General features: G+C 38.9%; 1 protein-coding gene and 1 non-coding gene across 4 annotated transcripts in view; both read left to right on the forward strand.

Moving 5' to 3' along the window:
- Nucleotides 1–26,414, forward strand: part of SATB2 (SATB homeobox 2) — a 282,872-nt gene that overhangs the window by 60,877 nt on the left and 195,581 nt on the right. The window lies entirely within an intron of this gene.
- Nucleotides 10,074–10,180, forward strand: LOC117026397 (U6 spliceosomal RNA). Its single transcript, XR_004423750.1, has one exon. It is a non-coding gene; the product is annotated as a U6 spliceosomal RNA (small nuclear RNA).

The raw sequence follows: 26,414 nt of genomic DNA on the forward strand, positions 1-26,414 counted from the left end.
ACTTGGAGTCATCTCCACCCTTCAGATTAGGTATTTGGTCTTAAAGCTTTAATCTCCTCATCTATAAAATGAAGATTAAAAATAGTGCCAAACTCCTAGATTTTGTCTACGAAAGTAATGAACCAATTCATGTTTCCATCCCTGCATACACAAAGTGCTTATCAAGTCTTTGCTATTGTTATTTACAAAGTTCAGGAGTTCTCAAGACCATTCTCACTTTTAACACCAACTACAAGTTTGCGCATTGCCAGGACCACCCTCACGTTCACTAATTCACTAGGAGGACTCATAGAACTCAGAAAAGGTGTTATACTCATGGTTACAGTTTATTACAGTGATGAATACAGATTAAAATTAGCCAAGGGAAGAGATGCCCAGGGCAGGGTCCAGAAGAGTTCCCGGTGCAAGCGTTCCTGTTGGCCTCTCCCAGTGGAGTCATGCAACAGTGCCTATTTCTTCTAGAACTATGTGTGGCAATACACACAGTGTTGCCAACCAGAGAAACTCAGTGGAGCTTTGATGTCTAGAGTTTTTATTGGGGTTCAGTCACATCGACATGAGCACTTGGCTGCCTCACTGAACTCAGCCTCCAGCCCCTCCAGAAGTCAAGCTGATACTTCATGGCTTCAGGGCCATAAATTACACAGTTAGTGGTTCGCGTAGACTGTCTGGTGGGGCCCAAGGCACCAAGTAAACAAAAACACTTATCAAGCAGGACATTCCAAGAGCTTAAAGGTTACTTCTGGGGAGGTGAAAACAAAAGCTAAACATCTCTTAGGGCAAAGTTAATCCTTTACTGCACAGTATTGATAATCAGATCTCTTTCGCACTATCCATAATCACCGAAATGAGATTTTAAACCCCATTAATTAATTCTTCTGTTAAATATCACAGTTTGAGCACTTACTGTGCTCCTTGCACCATGATGGGCAGTAGTGATGAAACGCTCAATAAAGCCAGTGCCGCCCTTAATGAACTAGTGGGAGAAACAGGTGTTTAAACAAATAATTCCAGTATGATCCACCAAAGTGTTCTAGGAGCCCAGTGAAGAAAATACGTAATTTTGTTTGGAATTATAGGGAAAAACTAATTTGTTTTTCTTTGGGAGAATTTTATTTTGATGTTATTATCCTGAAAATTAGATCTTTCTATCCTGAAAAATGACTTAACTCTGAGTTACATTCTTCTTCTATAAATGAGGCCTGATTACAGTGCACCAGGGATTAAAATGGGTAGTCCCAACTTTTCAAAGCTTCTCACTTTGACTCTTCAGCCATTCAAGTCTCTCTAACTAATTAGTCCCTGTGCTTCACTTCACATTACTTATGTCAATTCCTTCAAAGGTTTCTGCAGGAGTGTCCTTTGCTTCCGCTCTGGGGAGTGGCTCAGGGAGAAAACAGGAGGAAAAAGTACTTGTCACATATCTAGTAGGAAGTGATCCTTGCACAATACAAATATTTGCTTATTTTTATATATTGACCAGCTGGATCAAGGATCAGCAAACTCTTTCTGTAAAGGGCCACATAGTAAATATTTTAGGCTTTGCAGGCCAGATGGTCTCTGTTGCAACTACTCAGCTCTGCTCTGAGAGTGTGAAAGCAGCCATCTGCAGCAATACACAGAGGAAGAGGCACAGCCGTGTTCTAAGAAAACTTTATTTACAAAAATGCAGCTGGCCAGATTTGACTGTGAGCCCTAGGTGGCGGGACCCTAATCTGGATCATTCATTATCACGTGAGTGTCGTGGACTTACCTGATGTAGAAACATTGAGGAATGAAGAGGAGTTTTCTAATTTAACATGGAAACAGAAGTAGGCCAGAAGTTAGGAGTGTGTGGTCATCAGCTTACAATTCATTTTGCCAAAATGAGATGGATTCAGGTTTTATGAGTGAAAAAAAATGACACAGATAAGTATGCCAAAACTATCCTTCTGACTCACTCCACCAAGCACTGCCCTTACTGCTAACTGCATGTGAAACACCTAGGAAGTCCCTGAAGCTATGGCTAGACCTGTGGGGAAGAATAGAGACTTTGAGAGATAAAGTTTGTTGTTGTGATATAAAATGTTTTTGGACCTTCTGATTATAGGAGGGCATATCTGAGGTTGTATCTATACAACACGAAGTAAAGTAGAAAATGGATCATTTGTTTGGTCACCATAACAAGCCACATTAGGTATTATAACCACTCCTACCTGTCTACCTAATAGTCTTTTTCCTCCTTTCTTCCTTACCAATGGAGAGTTGATTTTACTGGGGGAAGCAAAGTACCCAAACAAAAGGGAATTTGATTTCCCAAGCTACCTTTTCAGTTGGAGGTGACTCATCAGAGACTGTCTGGCCATTGAGATATAAGCAGAATTCTATTGGCAGAACTTCTAGGAATGTTATTTTCCTTGTTAAAAAGGGACAGACTCAGCTGGCATGCAGATTGGTCCTATGGACTTTCTTCTTCCAGCTGAGAACACAGATATGTTACCTACAGATGGAGCAATCATTTTGTCATCATGAAAATCAGACATCATGGAAGATGGAGCAGAAAACAAGCAGGAACCTCAGTCTTTGATAATTTTCCTTCATGCCTGTAATGCTTTCTTCTGGACTTCTATGTATGTGAGAAACAAAACTTTAGTGCTTACTCCACTATGGGTGGGTTTCTGTTACATTTAACCTGACACACCTTAACTGTACTAACTGGCTTCACAATTTTCAAAGCCATAAAAATCAGCCCATTGTCAATGCTGAAGCGCTATCAAGGACAAAGTACACAATCTCATCTTGGCTTTGTGTCGTGCATGCAGTAGAGTTAAAAGCAAGACAGTACTGGCCTGATCAGTGTTGTGGTTCAAAGCCCAGTCCTATTGCTCTTCACCATCTCTTTAGCTGCAGTTTCAGGAATCCCAGTGGCTACTGACAGAGACATTTATGATGGTGGAGTGTGGTCCCGTTAAGGAGTCTGATTGGCTAAATACAATCCAGGCTGTACATGTTTAATATAAGCAGTTTCACAAAAACTCGGCCAAACAAAAAATAGACAATCTCAGCACTTGTGAATCAGTACATAGCCCCCAATGGTGTTCCTACATTCTTTGCTGTTATCTATGAAGTTCCTCAAGTTAACCATTTTGTATAAAAGGAAAACATTTTTTTTAAGTTTTAATTATCCATTCCTGTTCTTCTACCCAGCTTTATAAATAAATTCTATTGAAACCATGTTTATGATGAGCAATTCTTTAAAAATTTGCTCTTAAAAGCCTTTTGCCATTAATACTTAAGTTAATTAAAAATGCATTATGCTTTAATCCTTTGTTAAATGCACAACAGAATAAAACAGCATATAATGTTGAAGTTGGAAGTTTCTTTGGAATTGGTTGGTTGGGCTTACAATTGATGGTTTATTAATGTAAACCTAGTGGGGGGTAAACCAAAGTACATTTCATGTTCTGATGTTTGCAAAAGAGATCAAATTTACAAGGGCATTATTTTTTTCCTACTGAATTCCTAAACGTTACTATTAAAAGACATAGAATATGTGTAATACAAACATGTGTATCCCAAGGGGCAGTTCAAAAAGATTGCTAAACATGGAAAGTTTATGGAGGAATCCAAAGTCAAATTAATATCCCAGAGTTTGGATACTAACTTGGATTTTGGAAATGTTTTTCCAGATTAAAAAGGAGTTTTGGTATGGGGCCTCATATGGAAAACATGCATAATTTATTTAAAAGACCAAAGCAAAACTGAATTCACAGTTTGAAATATGGATAATTATGCTATAATTAAAGGACTAGTTTGTTTTTGTTTTAAAATTATTGTCTTCGGAGTTTCCACCCACCCCCCAGTGCTATTCAGGGATTCAAAAGTTTAGGAAGTATTTTCTTCATAGTCCTGAAATTTTTTTATCTTCTTTTTTCTGTGCAACACAATTCAATGAAATATTTCACACCATCTTTTCACTACAATACAACAATGGGAACCTTTCTATCCCTTCCCTTATTATGACTCTTTACTTTGTAGATTATATCTCAATAAGACCACAGAATCAATGAGATTGAGTAAACTGGTTTGGTTGGCTACTGAAGTAAATGAATCAGTTCTATATAGCAGCATTTATTCAAGAAATAGTTCCTGAGCCACTTTCATAGGTTGGGCCCAGTGGCTGACCATTGAAGATCCAATATCTGATTCCAGGAACTTTACAGCCATAGTTCTATAAAGATTCCAAAACACTTCATCAGTCTTACAACACATCATAACAAGCACAATAGATCTTTAGCAGAGACTAAACCCTTGACTCATCTTCTCTCCACATTTTATTAAATTGCAAGCAAACAAAAAATGCAGTTATGCGAAGAAAGAATAGGAAACTTTTTTTCCTAATACCTAAAAATTCTGCATAATAGATTCCAATGAATAAATATATTTTTTTAATTTCCTCCATGACCATAAAGAAATGGAAGTAATTATATATTTAAATGTAAAAGCTAGTTTTGAGGATAAAATATACCCAAGACGCAAAGAAGCTTAGATCATATACAGTTGTAGTAGCAACGGAATTTTGGTTTCCACACTCCCATACTCATTTTTGTCTCCTATTTATATATGTACATTGTATAATTATGTACTCAAATCATGCAGTGATTCTTTATGAGACTAGGTATTCTACTAAATGTCCACAGAAGTAAATTGTACCTAGAAGAAATAGTTATATAGTCATTTTTTTGACATAAATGTTGGAAGAGTTTCTTTTCAGAGATCCAAACTAAGAATAGAAAATATATTATTCTGAAATCTATTTGATCTAATGCACTGTGGACTAATGTGTCCTCTGGTCAAACTTGAGTACATGAGCATACTACATAAGAAAAAATGTCTGAGAATTGAGCATGGGGAATATAGTTGAGAGATGAAATAAAATACAACTTAAACAATGTTAGCCTGACACATATTTAATGGTATGCAAATTATCTTTGTGCTGCATACTAGTTAGATTGTAAGGCATAGCAGTTCATGTAAAGGATGGTAATTAGTATTACTTTTAAAAAGCCAAACTTAGTATTTTGGGGTCAACTGAGACTAGGGAAGAAGAGAGAGAAGTAAGTGGTGCTGGAAGCTGCCTTGAGGTTTCTCTGAAGAGCGCTAGACTCAATCCCCAGTGGAGTCCACATTCTCCCTTCTCCTGTCTGAGAGCATCCTGGGAGATGGCGCTCCATCATTGCTGGTTGGAAGGCTCCATTCTTTCCACCAACTGCAAAGAGATATAAAGCAAGGAGTAAAGGAATGAATATGGGGAAGGCATTGAGAAAAAGGAGGTAAGATGAGAACAACAAAAGGAAGGAAAATAGGAAAAATACTGAAACAGGCCAGTCCTGGATTATTAGTAGAAATGGAAGGTGTCCTCAGAGAGAGTCTACACTGTATGTATTGCTTGAATGAAATTATTATTGCACTTGACCTTATCCCTTTTATATGACTACTATTTGTGTCCATTAGATTAGTTTAATAATATAAAAATAATCAAAACTTAAATCATTTTTAAAGCTGATTTTTAACCTTCTTACTTTTTCAGAATGGTGTTGCTTTCCTATCAGTTGGAGATTAGATTTTAAAAGCTATGTAAACTAGCCTTTTAGGTCCTGCCAAAGTTTAAAATGAGAGAGAGAGAGAGAGAGAGAGAGAGAGAGAGAGAGAGAGAGAGAGAGAGAGAATAAGAAAGAAAAGAAAGAAAGAAAGAGAAAAAGAAAGAAAGAAAACTGAAAGAAAAAAAACCAACTCAAATATTTCACACTTTATGCTGGTATATCTAATTACGTTTGTAGGCTCAGAAATATAAATATTTAAATAAACAAGTGTTGATGGAATGATATGATCTTTGCCATTCATTAAGTTTTGTTTAGAAACAACACTGGTGATTTTATACTATAGTGTTAATATTAAAAATGGGGCATCAGCAAAGTAATTACAAGCTGAAAATAAGGCTACGAACCCTTTCAGATTGAAATTAGGAAGGATCAGATTGTAAAAGATGAGATGAGTCATTGTTAACATAGTCCCAAAACAAGTCAGTTAATATGTGATTAAAAGAGTATGCAAAATACAATCAAGGTGACCTCAAGAATGCAGAACTAAAGTGTGCTTATAACTAAGAAAGCTTAAATCAAAGTACTTGCATTGCATTCCATCTGAGAAAAAATAAGTTAATATGGCACAATGTATGCACTGAATTCTGCAAATCTCTGTGTCCTAATAAAGGTGAAGCTCCTGCAAAGTCTATCCAGGAGGTTCTTCTCAGTCCTCTCTGGCACATCCAGAAATATTTTTGTTTGGAAGATATGCCACAGGTACCCTTTCTGTTTGGTATTTTAAAGAATCTCAGTCTGGAAATCAGGATGTAGGTTCCAAGCACGTGTCCAAAGATGGGCCCTTTATGCATGTGGATTTCATTTTCCATCTGTAAAATGGGAGTGTAGAGCCAAAATCACAAAGACACCTTCCTTCCCTTTTCTTGTCTGGATTCTTAGAACTGCCTTCCTTTCCTTACTGCCAACTTTTCTTTTATCCTATTATCTGTTTTGAATGCATCTCATTAATTCATAACAAAAGTGGCTGTTAAATATTGGATGAGTACTTGCAGTGTGCCAAGGAGCACTTTAACTGCTCTATTTCATTTAATCTTCCCAAGAGACCAATGACATTGTTTCATAACAATGTTTAAATATTCATCTAAATCATTCCCTACATTGTATCACAACAGTATTTATATTCTTTTTTTTTTAATTTATTAGGGTGACAATTGTTAGTAAAATTACATAGATTTCAGGTGTACAATTCTGTGTTACATCATCTATAAATCCCATTGTGTGTTCACCACCCAGAGTCAGTTCTCCTTCCTTCACCATATATTTGATCCCCCTTACCCTCATCTCACTATATTCTTAAATGTCCAAACATTGGCTAATGTGTTTTCAATATTATAATATTAGAAGGATAAATATTGACATATATACTATATATGTAAACATAAATACAACAATAGTATAATGAATTAATAAACATTTTATATATATCATCCATTCATTCATTCATTCAACAAATATTTGTTGAGTTGTTGCAATGTGCCAGGTATTAGAGGTATGAAGATGGTCAAGAAAATCCTATCCCTTGGTTTCAAGGACCTTACAGTGCTTTGGAAGATATGACTAAGTAAATAGACATTTGTATGTACATAATTACATTCCATAGACATTCCATAGACATTACAGAGTACATACTTGAAGTACAAAGGAGTGATCAGAAAGGGCTTCCTGGAGTGGAATCCTGAAAGTTGAAAGACTGCTTGTAAAGATAGGTGGCAGAGGGTTCCTGGAGAGAAGAAAGGGATGGTTTTACAGAAACTGAAAGATCTACAATAGAGCTAATACGTCTTACAAAGTGCTAATTGCAATCTATTAGTCAGTTATAAGACCAATTTTGTTGATCAAGGCCAATATTTCGTGTAAAATGAGGTAGAATAAAACAGAATGGAAAATATCAAAGTGCATCACTTTTAGAAAGGTTAAATCTTGTTTTAAAAATTTGTTGTTTCATTATGTGTGTGAACCAAGTCAAAAAATATTTGAGAAATACTGAGCGAGAATGTCAAGGGAGGCAGCTTAGGTAGTATCAAAGATGAGCTCTGAAATCAATTGTACTATATTCTCAAAGACAGTGAGAGCCATTGAAGAGTAATTCAGGGAGCAGTGAGATCAGCTTTGTGTTTTTGGAAAGACCCCACTAGAGAAAAGATTAAAGATGAGCCAGGCGACTACTCAGGTGGCAACTGCAGTAATGCATAAGAGATTAAAATGCTCTGGACCAGGAGAGTAGCAGTGGGGATGAAGAGAGAGCCCACTTAAGGCCTTCAGTATATGGAGGTACCAGTGTGCGCCACTGCGTAATTCCCTCCAGCAGTAAACAGTAGGTAATGTGTAAGACAGAAGAGGCAGAATGATTGACCCTCACTTGGGATGTTGACCGATAAATCCGATGGGATGACACTGGGGCTTGGAACTATTAAGGGAGTGATAAAATGTTAGACTGTGAAAGGTAAGCTGGATTTTAAAATATATGAAACCCAGAAGCTGCCATAAACAAAAAATAGTGAGAACAATACACCTACCAGAATGCTGAAATTAAAAAGACTAGCAATTCCCAAGTGCTGGTGAAGATACGAAGCAAGTGAACTCCTGTATACTGCTGGTGGAAGTAAAAATTGGTGCAATCGCTTTGTAAAATCAATGGGCAGCATGTACTAAAGCTGATCACATACAAATCTTATGACCCAACTTTTCCTCTCCTTGGTACTCCTCCTCTCCAAAAAGAAAAGCATTCATTTGTCCAAAAAGGCTTGAACAAGAATGTTCATAGCAGCCTTACCCATAATAATCAAAAACTGAAAGCAACTTAAAGTTCATCAATAGTAGAATAAACAAATTGTGATATGTTTATACATTAAAATATTATACTGTCTCTTGCAAAAACATAGGTTAATCTCACAAGCATAATAGAGAATGGAGGAATTAGACACAAGTAAGTACTTACTGTGTCATTTCATTTATAGGAAGGTCAAAACAGATACAGCTAATATATGGTGTGGGGAATCAGAATAGTGGTTACCATTGATGGAGGCCAGTAATGGTTGTCTGGGACTCAAAGGACTTTTAGGAGTTGAAAATGCTGTTTCTTGATCTGGGAAGTGATCACAAGAGTGTGTTTCCTGTGTGAAAAGTCATCAGGCTTTACGTTTATAATTTTCGATTGTGAAATATGTTTAACGTCAGTTTAAAAAAAAAAAAGCTAGAAAGTTAAGAGAGACTAATTATTGTCTTAGAATAAATTCTAGCAGAAGTACCATTTCTGGTTCTATAGACAGGCACCTCAGCTGCCCAAAGTTGCTCATACATTTCAGCTCGTGGCCCAGTAGTGCAGGCAAGACCTCTCTTATATTTTATTTCATGTTATTTTTATTCTCTTTGCCCCTTATTCTTCCCTCCCAGGTCCTCATCCTCATATATTTAATATCTAGCCTTTCAATTTTTTTTCTACATAGAAAGATGTACATACCTAAAAAATTCATGGTGGTGGTATGTATATGGGTTCTTAATATCTACAAATTACACTGTGATAAAAATCTCATTTTGTTTCTTACATATTAGATGTCAATGCTGTGAGTTTGAGATATATTCATGCTATATGAAAATAGCTAACGTATTATAATTACTGCCCACCATTCCAGCATTTTACTTATTTATTACCCTCATAATGGACACCCAGCTTGCCTCTCACTCCTTGCTACCACAAACTGTGCAGGTTTCCTTATGGATTTGTGAGAGTTAGTTAAGCACATTTTTATAGGCTTTTCATCTTTAGCATAAATTTGTTTTCCAGGAAAATTCAATCACATTCCCACCAGGTTGTATAATTCTTTTTCGTTTTTCTCCCAATCTGATAAGCAAAAAACCTCCACATACAGTCTTGATTGGCATTTTAAAATAATTAGTAAGTTTAAATCTTTTTTAATGTTTTCTGTTCATTTGTGTTTCTTCTTAGTCAACTGCTTATTCATGACTTTAATTCATTTTTCTTCTGTCATTTTGTTGTTATTTTGTCTTATTGACTCTGAAAATATTTATATGTTAGTAAAATTTTCCTGTGGTCATATATTACTGATATTTTTCTCATTTTGTTATTTGTCTTTTAACTCTGTTTATTATGGTGCTACTGGTGGTGATAAGGTGTTAGTCTGGGTTTTTTGTTTGTTTGTCATTTGATTTGGTTTGGTTTTGGCCCTATAGCTGTCTTTTTATGGTTTTGGCTTGAAGCTAATGTTCAAGAACAGAAAAAAAACCTTCTAAGTCAATTATATGTTAAGACGTAAGAGAAGTATGGGAGAGGGAAAGTGGGGTCAAGAGGAACATAATTCTATCAAGGCAAACAAGGGAAGAAAGTAAACAACCAAATCAAAGGGAACCGTATGTGCAAGACAAATTTTTGATGTTAGAACCTGCTGGGAATGTTTAAGATAAACCAAAATTGTGCTTGCTTCAGCAGCATATATACTAAAATTGAAATGCTACAGAGAAGATTAGCATGGCCTTTGTACAAGGATGGCATGCATAGTTTTGAAAATAAAAAAGTATTTGGGCCACAGTAAGAATTCTATAAATGGCAACAATTGTTATGACAAAAAAGAAAAGATAAACCAAAGTATATCCAGGACCACCAGGCTGATACCTTCTGAAATGTGTCACGTAGTAGAGAAAGCAATAACTCTTCTCTGGTCAACATAACTACTGAAAAAATATAGTCACTTCTTTTTCTAGACACTTCATTTAGAAATTTAAACCATGCCTTAGTCCAAAATACATAGCCAAAAATATAGTGCAAGATAAAAAGGGTGAAGAAATTGTGGAAAAGGGAAAAGTAGAGTAGGATGAATAAGACAAAACCAGGGATAACATTATTACACAAAATGCATATCTAAAAGTTCAGTGCAAGTTGTGAAATAGGGCAGGAATTTGACTGAGTTGCCTAGCATCAAAAGCAAAAAGAGTGAAACCTTTTCATGAAAGTTGTTCATGGAAATTACAATCATTCCTGATACTGAGTTCTGAAAGGAATTTCTCCGTGGAATAAGCATAAAGAGAATAATGTTCCATAACCCAGTTGATAAGGCCTTCAGCAACATATAAATAGTAAATAATATAAGCCCTCCATGGAGGCAGCTAAGGGGAGTGCTTGCTACTTTTATATCCATTGATTCTCATACAAAAAGGACTGAAAATGTCTCCCTTTTCTTGATTAGCAAATTCTATTAGATAAAAGAAGACAGATGTTATGACTGCTCATAACATGTGATTCAAAATCCATGAGGCGATTTTTGGTTTCTTTGAGCTCCTGTAGTCAAATACTTGATGTTGCAGGGAGGGTTTGGATAAGAGTTTTGTAGCAAAAAAGGACTTTCCTATTGGGCTCTGTGATTTCTTGCTGGCTTGTTATTCCTACCCAATACAAACTATCCTTTTTATAACTCTGCAGGGTATTTAATGAACAGTATTTTATTGTAATAATGATTTGAACTACACAGTTGGTTTGCTACCCACATGTCTACTTTTCCTTCTATTAAGACTGGTTTTGTGTGTGTTTCAAATAAGTTGATTGCGCAGTCAGAGCAGTGAGGAGGGTAGTTTAGAGGAAAAGAGTTAACAAGAACACAAGGAAGGAGACAGCCCATGTTTTGATGGTCTCTTAAGCGTATTTTTGTCCTGGTGCTCATATAAGCACCGCGTAGAGCAAATGCACACTTCATGGAACAGTCAGCCTGGGCAAAGACTGTCCTGTCTTTGGAATTTGTTTTGGAAGCAGAACAGAGGTGTGTTTTTCATTATGCCACATTGGATTTTCGAATTGGAGAGTATAATTACCAAACCCTGCCCTCAAACCACTGCAAAAACATCACATGCTTCTTACACACATTTTTTTCCTTCAAACTAGCACTCAAGTGCCCACCAAGGGCCCTGCCCACAGTAGGGTTAGTTTAAAATTCTTTTCAAACACAGTTGTAACATGGCTCTCATCCACAAAACAAGTATTATCAGCAGTTAAATCATAGGATTATGCTTACATTACAGATAAGTAGGTACATTTAATGTATAATAGTTATTATATTAAGACCCTGGGTCAGACTATATCTGTATATAAAACTGCTCTCCAGGAGTCAGGCTTTCAGTAACACGCCAGGATTTCTTTCAAGCTTTAATGAACCTATGCTACAAACTTGAAGTTTAGAAGGTCAATTCAGTATGGAGTTTAACTTCTATTTAATTTAAACTTGAGAAGCACTGCTAAGGAGAAATGAAGACAGAAAGAGACAGATACTTGACGCTTCTTCTCTGCCTGCAAGCCCATTTGGGGGTCAGTGAAAAAATTCTGAGCGCTGGGTTCTCTTCTCTTCCCCTTCCTCCCCGCACATTGCAAACCTGTGATGCTCCCCACTCATCTCTGCAGGCTGGCGATGGCAGTTACTGAGGCTTGCTGAGCAGAAGCAGTTTTTTATTGAACTGCATTCTATCAGCTTAAAAGATTTAACGTAGCTTTTTGAAGAACCTCAGTCAAGTGGAGTAGCCTTGGCAGAGAGGGGGGCAGTTATTTATCACCTGGGTTAGTGTGGAAGATATACCACTAGTATAATGCAAGATAATTTTAGGTGACACATTAACATTTATCATTTTATTAGTTAAGTGTTTATAATACTAGTAACTTACATTTAAACAACACTTACTATGTGCTGACATGACACCTTACATATATTAACTCCTTTAATCCCCATAGCTCTAGGAAGAGGGTAGGTATGAATAATATTATTGTCCCCTGTTACAAATGAGGCATAGAGAGATCAAGTGATTTATCCCTGGTTGTTTAGGAGGTTACAGGGAAAGCCTGCATCTGAACCTCTACAGTAGTCCCTCCTATATGCAGGAGATACGTTCCAAGACCCCCAGTGGATGCCTGAAACCACTGATAGTACCAAGCCCTACATATACTATGTTTTTTTCTATATATACTTACCTGTGGTAAAGTTTAACTTATAAATTAGGCACAGTAAGAGCTTAACAATGACTAATAATAAAACAGAACAATTATAGGAATATACTGTAATAATAGTTTTGAGAATGTGGTCTCTATCTCTTAAAATATCTTATTGTACTGTACTCACCCTTCTTCTTGGGATGATGTGGGATGGTACAATGCCTATTTGATGAGATGAAGTGAGGTGAATGATGTAGCCATTGTGACATAGGGTTAGGCTACTACTGACCTGATACTGATGTAACAAGCACTTTATGAATTCTCTCTGGCATATTCAAATTGCACGTGTCATTACTCTTAAGGGATGGGGCCATTGTTTTGAACATAAGTGCTGTGATACCTTGACAGTTGATCTGATAACCTAGACAGCTACTATGTTACTAGGTGACTAACATGCAGGGAGTATATATAGCATGGATACGCTGCACAAAGGGATGGTTCACGTCCTGGTCAGATGGCATCGGATGGTGCCAGATTTCATCACACTACAGAAGGGTGTGCAATTTAAAATTTATGAATTGTTTATTTCTGGAATTTTCCATTTACTGTTTTCTTCCATGGTTGACCATGGTAACTGAAACTGCCGAAACCGAAACCTCCGATATGGGGGTATACTGTACAATCTAGCTCCAGTGTCTATGCAATCAGCCCCTCTCCAGCTCTTCTCAACCAGCGTTCACTGAGAACATCAAACACTAGTGTTCTGGGCCACCCATTGTGTATAATGAATTACCTTCTCACCTATGCACCTAGAATAATTATAACTACTACATACCATCCTTGGGTATGCAGTGTACATCCCAGTGACTTCAGAGCGTCGCTCAAAATCGTTTTTCACTTAAATCTCTCTCACATAACCCCTGTTGAAAACGGACATTTGGTTGTACTATATAATGTCCACTAGAGAAATACATAACTAGCAGTATTAATTAGTGCTATGGACTGACTATTTATGCCCTCCCCCCATTCATATGTTGAAGCCTAAACCCTAATATGATGGTATTTGGAGGTTAGGCTTTGAGAGGTAATTAGGTTTGTATAAAGTCCTAGGGGTAGAGTCCCCATTATGGTATTGGGGCCCTTGTAAGAAGAGGAAGAGCCCAGAGCATGTGTGTGCCCTCTGTCTCTCTCTCTCTCCCCCTCTCTTTGTCATATGAGGACATAGCAAAAAGGCAGCCAGCTGTGAAGCAGGGAGCAGCCCTCACCAGGCACCCAATCGGATGGCACCTGGATCTTGGACTTCCCAGCTTCCAGAACTGTGAGAAATAAATTACTTGGGCTCTGTGATTTCTTGCTGGCTTGTTATCAGTTTGTTGTTGAAGTCACCCAGTCTGTGGTATTTTTGTTATAACAGCCCAAACTGATGAAGACAATTATCTATTATTGTATAAAAGGTCACTGCAAAACTTAGTGGCTAAAAAAACAAACATTTATTATCTCATAATTTACGTAAGTCAGAAATTTGGGAGCAACTTAGCTGGGCAGTTCTGGCTCAGGAACTTTCATAAGGATGCAGTTAAGACGTTGACCAGGGCTGCAGTCCTCTGAAGGCTTCACTGGGGCTGATGACTTACTTCTGAGATGGCTCATTCACAAGGACATTGAGAGGAGTCCTCGGATCTACTCTATATAGACCTTTCTGTGGGGTTACTTGATTTCTCCCATGTTATGCCGGCTAGCTTTTCCCAGAGTTTGTGATCTAAGAGAACAAGGAGGAAGTCATGGTGTCCTTTCTGACCTAGTCTTTGAAGCTCACACTCTCACTTACCATTTATTTACAAGTGAAATGGTAACTCCGACATACATGCAAGGCTAGGGACATTGGCCTACACCTTTTAAAGGGAGGTGTGTCAAAAATGGAAGTCAAAAAGCTCCATACTAGCAAATCTAATCTATGGTTTCAGGGGTATTATTTCCTAGGTAATACTGAAGTAGGCATTGTCTGAATTACATTTTTTAATGTGACATAAATAGTAATACAGATAATGTGCTAAAATAGCAAAAATTGTGAAGATGGTATATCTATCTCCATCACTTTGTGTTCTGCTCTCTCCTTGTTTAGTGTTGTTAATTTAGTCATTCTAAAAGGTGTGTACTGGTTTCTCAGGGTGGATTTAATTTGCATTTCCCTAATGACTAATGAGGATGAGCATCTTTTCATGTGCTTATTTGCCAATTTTATGACTTCTTTGAGGAAATGTCTCTGCAAATATTGCTCATTTTTTTTACCGGGTTGTTCGTTTTTTATGGTTGAGCATTAAGAGTTCTTTATGTATTCTGGGCATAAATTCTCTGTCAGATATGTGATTTGCAAATATTATATTCCAGTCAGGGAGCTGTCTTTTTATACTCTTGTGTATAGTATTAAAAGAGGATCTAAGTGTTTGTTTGTTTTGCATGTGGATATTCAATTTTCTCTGCATAATGTAAAAACTTTCTTTTTCCCATTCCATTGTTTTGACATATTTATTGGAAATTAAATAATCATAAGTGTAAGCATTTCTTTCTGAATTTTCTATTACATCCCATTGATCTGTATTTTTTCCTTATGCAATATCTTGAATATTGTAGCTCTATAGTAAGTTTTAAAACCAGGTAGTGTACATCTTTAACTTCATTGTTTTTCAAAATTGTTTTGGTTATTTTAAGTCCTTGGCATTTCGTGTAAATTATAGGATCAGCTTGTCAATTTCTAAAAAAAATAAAAGCCTGGGATTTTTATAGATTATGTTGAATGTATACATCAATTTGGGAAGACTTGGCATCTTAACCATAGTCCATGGGCAGGTACCATCTCTCCACTTATTTAGATCTTTCATTTCTCTCAGCAAAGTCTTGTAGTTTTCAGTATACAGGTCTTACATTTTGTTAAATTTGTTCCTAAGTATTTTATTCTTTTTGAGGCTAATGTGAATGAAATTGTTTTTTTCTTTTCACTTGCAGATTGTTTGTTGCTAACATATAGAAATACGATTGATAATTTATATTAATCTTGTATACTGTGACCTTGTTAGTCCTGTTTTTTAGTTGTAATTATTCTTACAGATTCCCTGAGATTTTCTACACAAAGAATCATATTGTCTGTAATAAAGGCAGTTTTACTTCTTTCTTTTCATCTGCATGCCTCTAACTTTTTCTTTTCTTATTACACTGGCTAGCACCTCTAGTACTATATTGAATTGAGCCATTGAGATTGGAAATTCCTGCTTCGTTCTTGATATCAGGAGAGAGCATTCAGTCTCTCATCAGTACATATAATGTTAACTGTAAGTTTTTCATAGATGCCTTTTATCTGGTTGGGAAAGTTTTCTTCTATTCCTTGTTTGCATGTAAATTAAGAGAAGGCACACTATCTGTGTAAGAGAGCTCATCTCTATCTCTCCTGGTTTCAGCAGCTTTTTTCTGCCTGCTGTCATTTGCCCCCAGTGACTCACATGAATTCAACCAAGCACAAAATCCAAAGAAACAATCAACATATTTTCAGTCTCTACAGTGTGGACAACATGAGCTTCTAAAGCAAGTACAATCTGCTCTTCTAGAGCCTATTTTTCTTTAGTAAGAAGTAATGATTATGCTGTTAGTAATTAGGGTAAGGATGTCAAGATAATGCAGAAGTCGTGTTCAATGTCATTTTCTGAGCATTTTATCATTTGGTGCCACCAAGTAACATCGACTGAAAGTAAGGCCCCTAATACAGCTGAAGACTGCAAAGCCATTGGTGTGAGTACAATGCCCCTACAGTGTTCCCCTCAGCTCAGTTTACCTGATCGGCTGCTTCTCTCCGGTACTCTGTGTTTTGCATTGTTTGCCATAGTTCAGCAACTTCAGTTCTTCCTTTCATTTACCTATTGCTGCATAACAAGCTACCCCAAAACTTAAGTGGTTTAGACTAGCATAAATATTTTATTCACTTATGTCTTGGCAATTCTGACGAGGCTTGGAAGGAACATCTCCTCTCTGCTTCACAGTATCTGGGACCTCAGCTAGGATGACACCAGTAGGTTGCGGGCTGGAAGAGCTGGGGACTGGTTGAATTTCTGTCTCTCCCTTCCTCCTTCTCTCTCTCTGTCTCTCCCTCTCTCTGCTCTTCTCGCCTCTCTCCTCTCTCCTCTCTCGCCTTTCTACATGAACAGCTTAGTCTTCCTCACAACATGCTGGTGTCATGGTGGTTGAACTTCTTACATAGTAGCTGACTTTTCCCAATAACAGCATTCCCTAAGTTTGTGGTGGAATCTCCAAGTCTTCTTATGATCTAACCTCAGAAGTCCTAGAATATCACCTTTGCTGCATTCTATTGGTCAAGCAGGTCACTAAGCCCAGCTCAGATTCAACGAGTGGGAACTAGACTCTACTTCTCAATGGGAGGAAGAGCAAAAAAAAAATCTGTAAGCACCTTTTCTCTGTCTAAAGTCCCTTTCCTCAAAATAATTTAACTTTTTAAAATGTAAATTCCATATTTCTTATATTTACTTTTTATTAGGAATGTATCATATCTTTTTCAGTTGTCATAGATATTCATTTTAAATTCTGCTAGTTGTTATTTATTTAGGTAGTACTCTATTTGTCAAATTCCATAGTTTTTTTTGCACCAACTATAGTTTTCTCCACAAACTTTGTTGTTTGGAGTGAAACATTTCACAGAACTCAACATTTTCAGGTATACACACATCACATACACACAATTACAGCAGAAACACCTGTGAATGAATACGCTTGCAGTTGTAGCATCTTCATTGAGTCTTTCAGGGTTCTGCGTACTCCCAGCATTTCTTAAGAAGCCCCAATCTCTTATTTTACCCCTTGATCCCAATACAGAAGTACATTGTTATATCAACAACACTCACTCTTCAAGCAGAAGCTGCCACAAAGAGGCCGTGATAAAACTGATCTTCTGTGATGAAGATGGAGATTTACTTCGAGGAGAAATTGGGAAAGTGCTTTTTCAGATTACTGTTGTTTCTGTTTTAGTAATTTAGCACATTGTTACATATGTGGCATGACAGAGAATTGCATGTAGGGTGAGCTGAAGACATGGAAAGCGGTTCAGTTGGCATAATGCCCAGAGGAATGGGGGCGGGGCGGGCTGATTTGTCATTCAGATGCTCTTCTGAATTTTTTCCATGCCTACTTGCATTCTCATCACCCCTTCGTTAAGTCCTTTTCAAAACATAGGAACACTGTAAAGAAACCAAATACCATTTACAACTCACGCTAAGGTATTGATTTTCCTTCTGGCCACATTCTCTGTGGAAATAAAAACACATGCATGTGAGCGTGCACGCATACACTGCACACACATATGCACACACGCATGCACGCACACACACACACACACACACAGCTTAGCACTCAGAACTTGAGCACCAAGCGTGGGCCCTAGCACCAGATTTCTGACTTAAAATTCTGTATCAAGATAAGAACATTCATAAACATACTATGTAAGACTGACTAAATTAGTAGTACTGTTAAGATGAAAGTCATGACACCTTATAGTTGCAGACCAGATTGCAACAGAAATTTCTTGACAACCTGCTGTATATTAAGCACCACATGAGAAGGAGGTATGAAAAGAAATAAGATAATTTGTTTCCTATCATTTAGCTGCTTGGGCCAAAAACCTAAACTCCCTTTGGCTTCTCTCTTTCCCAAGCCCTCAGTAACTGCTATACGCATGGAACCCACCATCCTGAGTATGTCTCACCCAGACACTCCTCACCAGCCCCCATCCAAGTCACCACCACCTCTCCCATAGACTAGTATGACAGGAGCTTCCTAATTGTTTGCCCTTCTTCCAAACCCACCCTCCCCCACCCCACACTCTGTTCTCCAGGTAGCAGCCAGGAAGAATGTTGTAAAAATGAAATCAGCTCACTCCATCAACATTCACAACAAAATCCAGACTCCTTACCGTGGCCTTCGAGGCCTCTGCCTGTCTCTCCTTCCTCACCTCCATGCTTCACTCCTTGATCACTCCAGCCACACAGATCTGCTCGCGGTCCTTGGAGCACACCTAGTTTGTGTCCAGCTCAGGTTCTTTGCGCTAACTGTTTCTTCTGCTTGGAATCTTCCTCCCTTTGCCCCGACTCCTGCCCCAAGATATTCACTTGATTTGGATCTCTGCTCAAATGTTACTCCCTCTGAGAGCCCTTCCCTGGCCTAAAATATCATAGCTAACATAGCAGAGACTCTCAATTCCTCACTCTGTCCCTGTACCCTCACTTGTTTGTCTTCCTAGCTTTTTTCAGTAGCCAACATTATGTTAAATATTTATTTTTTATTTTCTTCCCCTCTAAAATGAAACTCCAAGAGCTTTCTCCATCTTCACTGCTATAATCCTAATACCTAGAACAGTGCCTGCCCAATGGTAAATACTTCATAAATATTTGTTAAATGAATGTATGAATGAAAATCTGTCCTGGCAAAGGTCTGGTCTGTATTGGAAGGCAAGCTTGGCAGCAGCCATGGCCATACAATGTGACAGTGCTGTGACGGATGCATGTATAAGGTGTTTGGGGAGCACAGAGGATGGAATCACTGACTCTTCTTAGGGAGGAAAAGGGTGGACGTTTTTCATCTGGATCTTAAAGGATGAGTAAGAGTTCATCAGATGGAGAAGTCTGCAGAAGACATTTCAAGCATAAGGCATGGTGGATGCAAAGGCCTGCATGTAAAAACCGTAAGGTAGAGTGGAAGCGAGTCATTCTGTTGTTCCTGGAAAGCAGGCTACGCAAGCACGCTGCAGAGGGACAAGAGTGGAGAGTGGCAGAGATGAGTTCATCAGCTTGGAGCCAGAAATGACTTTCCAGGGAACTTGAAAGAGCCATTGGATTTGAAGAAGGTAAAATAATGTTCACTGTTTTAGAAAGAGTTTCCTGGCAGCTGTGTGGCGGATAGCGTGAGGCAGGAAGGCTTTGCTGTCTGCTGGCAAGAGCCAAATCATCACAGTCAGGGTGGAGAGAAGAGGATGGATAGGGGGTGCGTTGGGAGAGAGGATTGAGAAGGCTTGCTGACGTAGAGGTGAGGGACAATGGAAAAGGAGAAACAAGCTTGCAGAATTTTAAACGTGGGTGACGATGACCTTTATCCTGCTAAGGAATGCAGACGGAAACCCAAGTTCCGGGAGCAAGGAAGAAGAATAGTTGTCATGCACTGCCCAGTGTCCTTCTTTGAGCCCCTTAGTAGCCATTTCCAACTTTCCAGCTGTAGGTTAGTGAGGAGCAACCTGCCCCTGCTTTGCAGCAAACTGCACAGGGCTGGGCTCACACCTGCTTCTCCCTTCCACCCACTGAGCCTCAGTCATTAGGTCATGCTTGGGTGCCTGCCTCTCTCTTCTCTTGAGACAAAACCTCTCCCACGTGGCTCTTTGTCTCAAAAATAGATTTCTACAAATTCTGCCCCACCAGACATGCTTAGACATGCCAAGTCCCAAGGGGAACAAGACTTAAGCTCAAGCCTGGACCTACTCAAACTGCATATATAATATTATTGGACTTTCATTATTATTTGTATGTAATTTTTAAATTATATGACTAATACATGAATACTTTCTCATTATAGAAAATGCAAACAATACAAAAGTACAGAAAGACTTGAAAGGATCTTTTCATGCCCCCTCCTTGAAACATAAAAATGTACCACTCTCTCTCTGAAGAGTAAGATGTGTTTCTTTCCAGTCCTTTATTCTGAGAGAGAGAGAGAGAGAGAGAGAGAGAGAGAGAGAGAGAGAGAGAGAGAGAGAGAGAGATTACATATAGAAACAACACGTGGTTTTATGCTGTCTTTGGGCTCAGATTATTTTGAAACCTTTTTCACTTAAAAATCTGTCTTCCAAAGTTTACACATCAGTAAATATAGATCTTTCTTTTCAAACTACTGAGTAGTAGTAGTCCATGGCAGAGATGTATATTTGTCATTTAATCATTCCCCTTCTGTTGGATACTTTTGGGTTGCTTCCAAGTTTTCAAGATTATAAACAGTGCTCTAGTGAATATCATTGTATACTTTCTTTTGTTACATTCGCAAATGTTTCTCTGATAGATTCCTGCAGGTAGGAATTGGTAGACAGTCCTAAAGTTATTCCATTTTAATTTTGCTATATGCTGCCAGTTTTTCTATCCCATCTTAGTAGAGGCTTCCAGCTGTTGGTACTGAAACAAGAAAATGTCCTGAAATTGTCACATCAGATATGTCTCAACATGATCTATACTAAGGCTAGCACCAATCTAGGGACAGCCCAGTGATGACGCTGATAATTGTGCTGCATCCCAGGAGGCTAGGACAGGAATGTTTGGCCACAGGCACAATTCTTAGGGCTTTTTAGCTTTTCTGGGACCTGCTGAAAGGTTTAAGAACTGAAAAAAATTGTTTGCTTCACTATATGAAAAGAAAACTAGAACACTGAGGTTAACACAGGTTTATTAAATAATTACAAGATGTAGCATGTGTCAACTTCATTGATATTAGATTAGTACTTAGAAGGGTTTCATGATTGAACAACCCAGAATTCTCCTGAATTTTTTTCTTGACCTGCTCTACTCCTAGGTTGAGAGACCAGCATGCGACCTCCTGGCTTGTCTTCCCCACGTTCTGGGAAGAGATTGACTCAGAAAATAATTTCAGGGCTTCTTTTTCCCTCCCCGGGTCCGGGTGTCTTTTTAAGGGGGTTCATTTCTTCTCTTCAGGATGGATGCAGGTTTGAGGACCACAGTTTGGGGAGAGAGTGACCTTCTCCAGGAGGGGGCAGTATTGGGGAAGGAACTGCATTTGTCAAGTGGCAAACAATGGGGAAAATTGTTCTTCAGTCCTGAGGCAGAAGACAGGAAAAGCAGCGAAGCCCTCAGTGGGTGGGTGGGTGGGGCAGGGGCTCTCGGTCAAAGACTCTCTGTTGTGGAGGTGGCAGGTGATAGGTGGGATCTCCCTCCGACCTCACCTTTTATTCTGAATATCAAGCTTTTTTTTCAATGTATTTATTTTCCCGTAGCACTTAATTTCTAATGTGGCAATGACATAGCACTCTACTTTTCATGGTAAATGTATTGTAGCAGCACTGTGGGTTAAACAGTCCTTACGGGTAGGCTGAGGTCGTAATCAACAATGTTTCTATGGGAAAATGCGTTGGGGCTTCCAACAGTGGATTTACAGATGACACTTGGAGCACAATCTATTCCTGACGTGCCCTGTTCACATGAACCACATATCACATGAAAAGACATTTCTGTTTTCCAAAGTTCCAGTTTGTGATTCCTTGAGAAATGTTCTAGGCCAGGGAGTTTTTAGTTCCAGGTTCTTCTGTAATAAGCTACCAAGTACTGTGTGGGGAGTTTTATGGATTGACCTGCCTATTTTAGGTTGCTTTTTAGTCAGGTGATTTTGTAGTTTACGAAGTGATCCATGGAGTTTGGCAGCTTGTAAGGACAAAAAACATTTCTAAGAGTACAAACATCTTCTTTGGCTATTTGGGCTACAAAACCCAAGGGCTTCCCCTGCATGGGGATTGTTGGGTCTTCCTTTTTTTCCTACTGTCTCTTCCCTACAGCCCAGCCTGACACTTTCCAGGGAAATGGATCTGTTAAAATTCTAGTAAAGGCTCACCCTTTTCTCTGTGAAAATTACCGGATTGTCAAAGTCTCAGTAGATATATTAGATATCTGGTGACCTCAATCCACACCTGTGTGAGACAATGGAGGCTGACTTGTTCCCTCCACTGTGGGGTTCCCTCCCCTATACAGTCAGGAAAACCCCAGGGAAGCATGAGGGGCCACCAGTGGATTTCATGCTTGAGAAAGCCTCCCAAATGTTTATTTATCTGAAATAAATCTGCACAGGAAAATGAAAACATCCAATGTCTTTTGCTTTTGGCTGAAATTGTATAGACTCACCAGTTGAGACATTGGCCATACGGAGATAAGGAAGAGAGAGTCCTATTTTCAGAGTTTTCACTGTCTAGCAGGATACTTGGTAAGTACTTCACACATGCTTGTTGAAGTAAATTGAGAGCCAAGAAACGGAAGTGATCATATTCACGGAAGTGATTATATTCACTCACAGTCCTTAAATCACCAGAACCCTCAGTTATCCCCAGTCTAGGCCACTGTGCTGAATAGGCCTGTCATTATTCACAAGGAGGTGAGTAGCCAGCGACACCTTTTGTTTTGAGGAGCCCTGTAGGGATCCCATACCTCCAGGACACCTGCTACTATCTCCTCACAACTTGACCTGAAATTCTCACCTTTTCTTAACATTTTGGGAGATGTTAAGCCACTGTTCCCATTCAAATACTTAAGTTACTAGAAGGAGAGGGAGAAACCTGCATAGTTCAAGTGTGCATGTATGGGGTGTGCATATGTGTGATTTGGGTGATTATTAAGGGAAAAGGAAGAGTAGAGAGGCTGGACGCCTCTCATTCCTTCTTAATATCATTGGGCCACAGACATTTTCTATCAGGATATCTCACTAGCACTTTAAAAGCCCTGGACACTTGGCTTTGAGAATATAGGAAAGAAAATATCACTAAAGTGCTATGCTGTCCAATCCAGTAGCCACCAGACTATGTGGCTCTTGAGCCCTTGGAATTCATCTTGTCCAAATTGAGACGTGGTGTAAATATAAAATACACGCTGGTTTTCAAAGGCTAAGCATGGAAAAAAAACAACCCATAAAATACCTCATCAGTAATTTTTTTTAAATTTGCTCCCCACACTCCCCTCATCAGTAATTTTTTTATACTGATAACACGTTGAAATGAAAATATTTTGATATATTGGGCTAAATAAAATCTATTAAAAGTATCAGGTTGGTGCAAAAATAAGTGCGGCTTAAAAGGTTAAATATAATTGCAAAAAAACCGCAATTACTTTTGCACCAACCTAATAATTGTACCTGTTTCTTTTTAGTTTTTAAAAGATAGCTACTAGAAATGCTTAAATTACATACATGGTATTATTGGACAGCGCCGCTCTAGTGGCTGGGAGAAAAGACCCCACCGTAGAGGGCACTGAAGTCCCTCCCTGCGTGGGCAGAGGGGCCCAAGGAATGAGACTGCAAAGGCAGAAATACTTCTAGGAGAGGCTTCCACGCAGGGGTGGTAACAAAAACTCCCCTGGGTGTCTGGTTGGCAGCCAGGCTAAGAACATAGGGACTCCCATCCACCCTTCCCATGGCAGGCACTTCGAATCGGTTGGTTAATTTCCCTCCTGTGGACTCATACCGCAGGAGAAGAGAGGAAGAAAGGGGTGCAGAGCCCTGGGACTCTAACTTGATTTGGCTTGGGATTAGCTTCTGAAGTGATCCTTGTACCTTTGATCCCAGTTTCTACATGGAAGAAGCTACATTGTAGATTACTGAGATGTTTGATAGGACCTCGATATCCCCATCAGGCTTGGAAGGCTCGTAATTCTATTGAAGTGGTTGATTTAAACATTTCAGATAATACATTTTATTTGTAAGAACTTGTTTTATTGTTTTCGTAAAGTGACGTTGTGGATCAGTGCGTAGACATTGATATCAAACCGGGAATAACTGGATTTTGCATAGTAGTTTACAGTTTTCAATGTCCTTTTCAGCACATTATCACTTTTTATTGTCACAACATCTTGTGAGGCAGGCAAGGCATGTATAGATTTTTATCCATATGTCATAGCTAAGAAACAAACAAAAAAAAGGTTGCCTTGACCAACATTTGAAAGCTGTTAAGTGACAGAATTAGGGATAGATCGGGGATGATCTCATTGGAAACCTTGGCTTCTGGTCTTTGCTGGCTTCTACTGGTATATAGAGGGTCACCCAAGTGGGCCAGTGGATGAGTGGGCCACAGATTCCTGAATTCAAGGAATTCTGCCCTCTTTAGAATCAAGAAATGAATTTACCAGGCCTGGATGTCAAGATTTGGAAAACTGCCATTTGGGGATCCAGGGAAGGAGCATAATTGGAGCCGCCTTCCACTCCGCAGGAATGCCTTTGAAGTCGGCGCCTCTGTGTAATTCCCTCAGGCGACCTCCCTGGAAGCTCGCTGGAAGGCCCAGCCGGTTCCTCCACGGAAAGAGGTTCTGAGCTGCAGGCAGAGCCCAGCAGAGGGTGCTGAGAGCCTACTACTTTAGGGCGGGACGGGACAACAGTCAGCTCCTTAGAGCTGGACTGCTGGAAGAGGAGGAAACCTAAGGAAACAAGGGTTCTAAGAGTTCTCCTATCAGTCGGATGATGATGATGATGGCGATGAGGATGACCATACCGTAGGGGCCAGGATTCACCTGGTGGGTATGGTGTGCTTTGGGAATGTTAGAGGATCTGGAACAAGTCCTCAGTTTCTACCATGTGTTTGAGTTAAAGCAGTTAATCTTGAGATGGCAGCCAACAAGGAGCAGGAAATGGGAGGCAGGGAATCCGAGACCTGGGGAAATAGTAGCAATCATATCTGGGGCACTGCCGCAGGTTATTTTGTTAGGCTTGACTGCCCTTTTGTGATTTATTTACAGATCACCATGATCACTGCCATGGTACATGGTGGAAAAATAGGTTCAGTTTTTGTCTGGATCCCAGCAAATCATTGCACAGCCAAACTTAGAACCACAGTCATTCAACAGAGTGCTGGAATGAAAGGGTACCCAGGCTATGGTCCTGTCCAATGCCTTCATTTTATAATTAAGGAAAATGAGATCCAGAAATGGAAAATTCCTTGCCAAATGTCACATAGTCAGTAATGACCTAGGATGAGAACTAGAGACAGTGAAGCATCAACATCATGGTCATGAATACAGGCTTTGAAATCAGATATAGCTTCAAGTCTGGGCTCTGACAATTATTTGTCCTGCGACTTTGGGCAAATTATTTAACTTTTCTGATCTTAGTTTCCTCATCTGTACAATAAGAATTTTAAAAAGTATTTACCTCAAGGATACTAAGTGGAATAATAAGTATGAAGCATTTACATAGTACCTACTCAATGTAAAGATTTAGTAAATGGTCACTGAATGATAAAAATGATATTATTAGAATTCAGCTTTTCTGACTTCCTGGCCAGAATTTACCCTCTATACGATTCAGCCTTCCCCAATTCTCCTCAAATCTTTTGCGTGCCTGGGCAGTTCCCAATTTATTAGTTCTGCTTGATATCTTCGTGGAAGATTTATGAATCGCATTAAAGAAGTTATTTGACTTCACAGTTTCCCTGCGTATAAAATAAGGTAAAAGTCGTTGGGCTATAAGCCAGCTGGTATAAGAAAAGGAGTCCTAAGTAGAGTGGCTTAAGTAAGATAGGAGCTTGTTTTTCTTTGATGTAACAGTCCAGAGGTAAGCAATGCAGGACTGGTAGGACAATCTGCCATCCGTTACATTTCAATCTCTTTTCTAGGTTCAAAGTGTCCTTTCCAGTTCTTATATTTTCTCATGTTGACAAATGGGACCAGAAAGTCCTACTCCTTTTAAAATTAAAATCAGGAGTAGCACCCATCATTTCTCTCACTTAATTGGCCAAAATTTGGTCACATGTTCACACTTAGCTGCAAGGGGAACTGGGAAATACAGGTTTCAGCTGGGAAGTCACATGACTGGAAAAAGAACAATATTAGATGAAAGCCTAAGTTTGTCACAAGCTCCTTACTGTTACAGACATAGGCGTTACTATTAATGTAAGTGGTGATGTTTCTCAGGATCCTTACACCCCACTTTTCACAGAAAAAAACAGAATTTAATTGCCTAGAAAAGTAACTTCCCTCAAAAACGGTTTGGTTTTTGGCTTGTGATTCAAAAGTAATTTAGAGGCAAGGAGGTCTGCTGGTGGTCATAGAAAGAGT

The sequence above is a fragment of the Rhinolophus ferrumequinum genome, chromosome 8 (assembly GCF_004115265.2).
Source record: "Rhinolophus ferrumequinum isolate MPI-CBG mRhiFer1 chromosome 8, mRhiFer1_v1.p, whole genome shotgun sequence".
NCBI lineage: Eukaryota > Metazoa > Chordata > Mammalia > Chiroptera > Rhinolophidae > Rhinolophus > Rhinolophus ferrumequinum.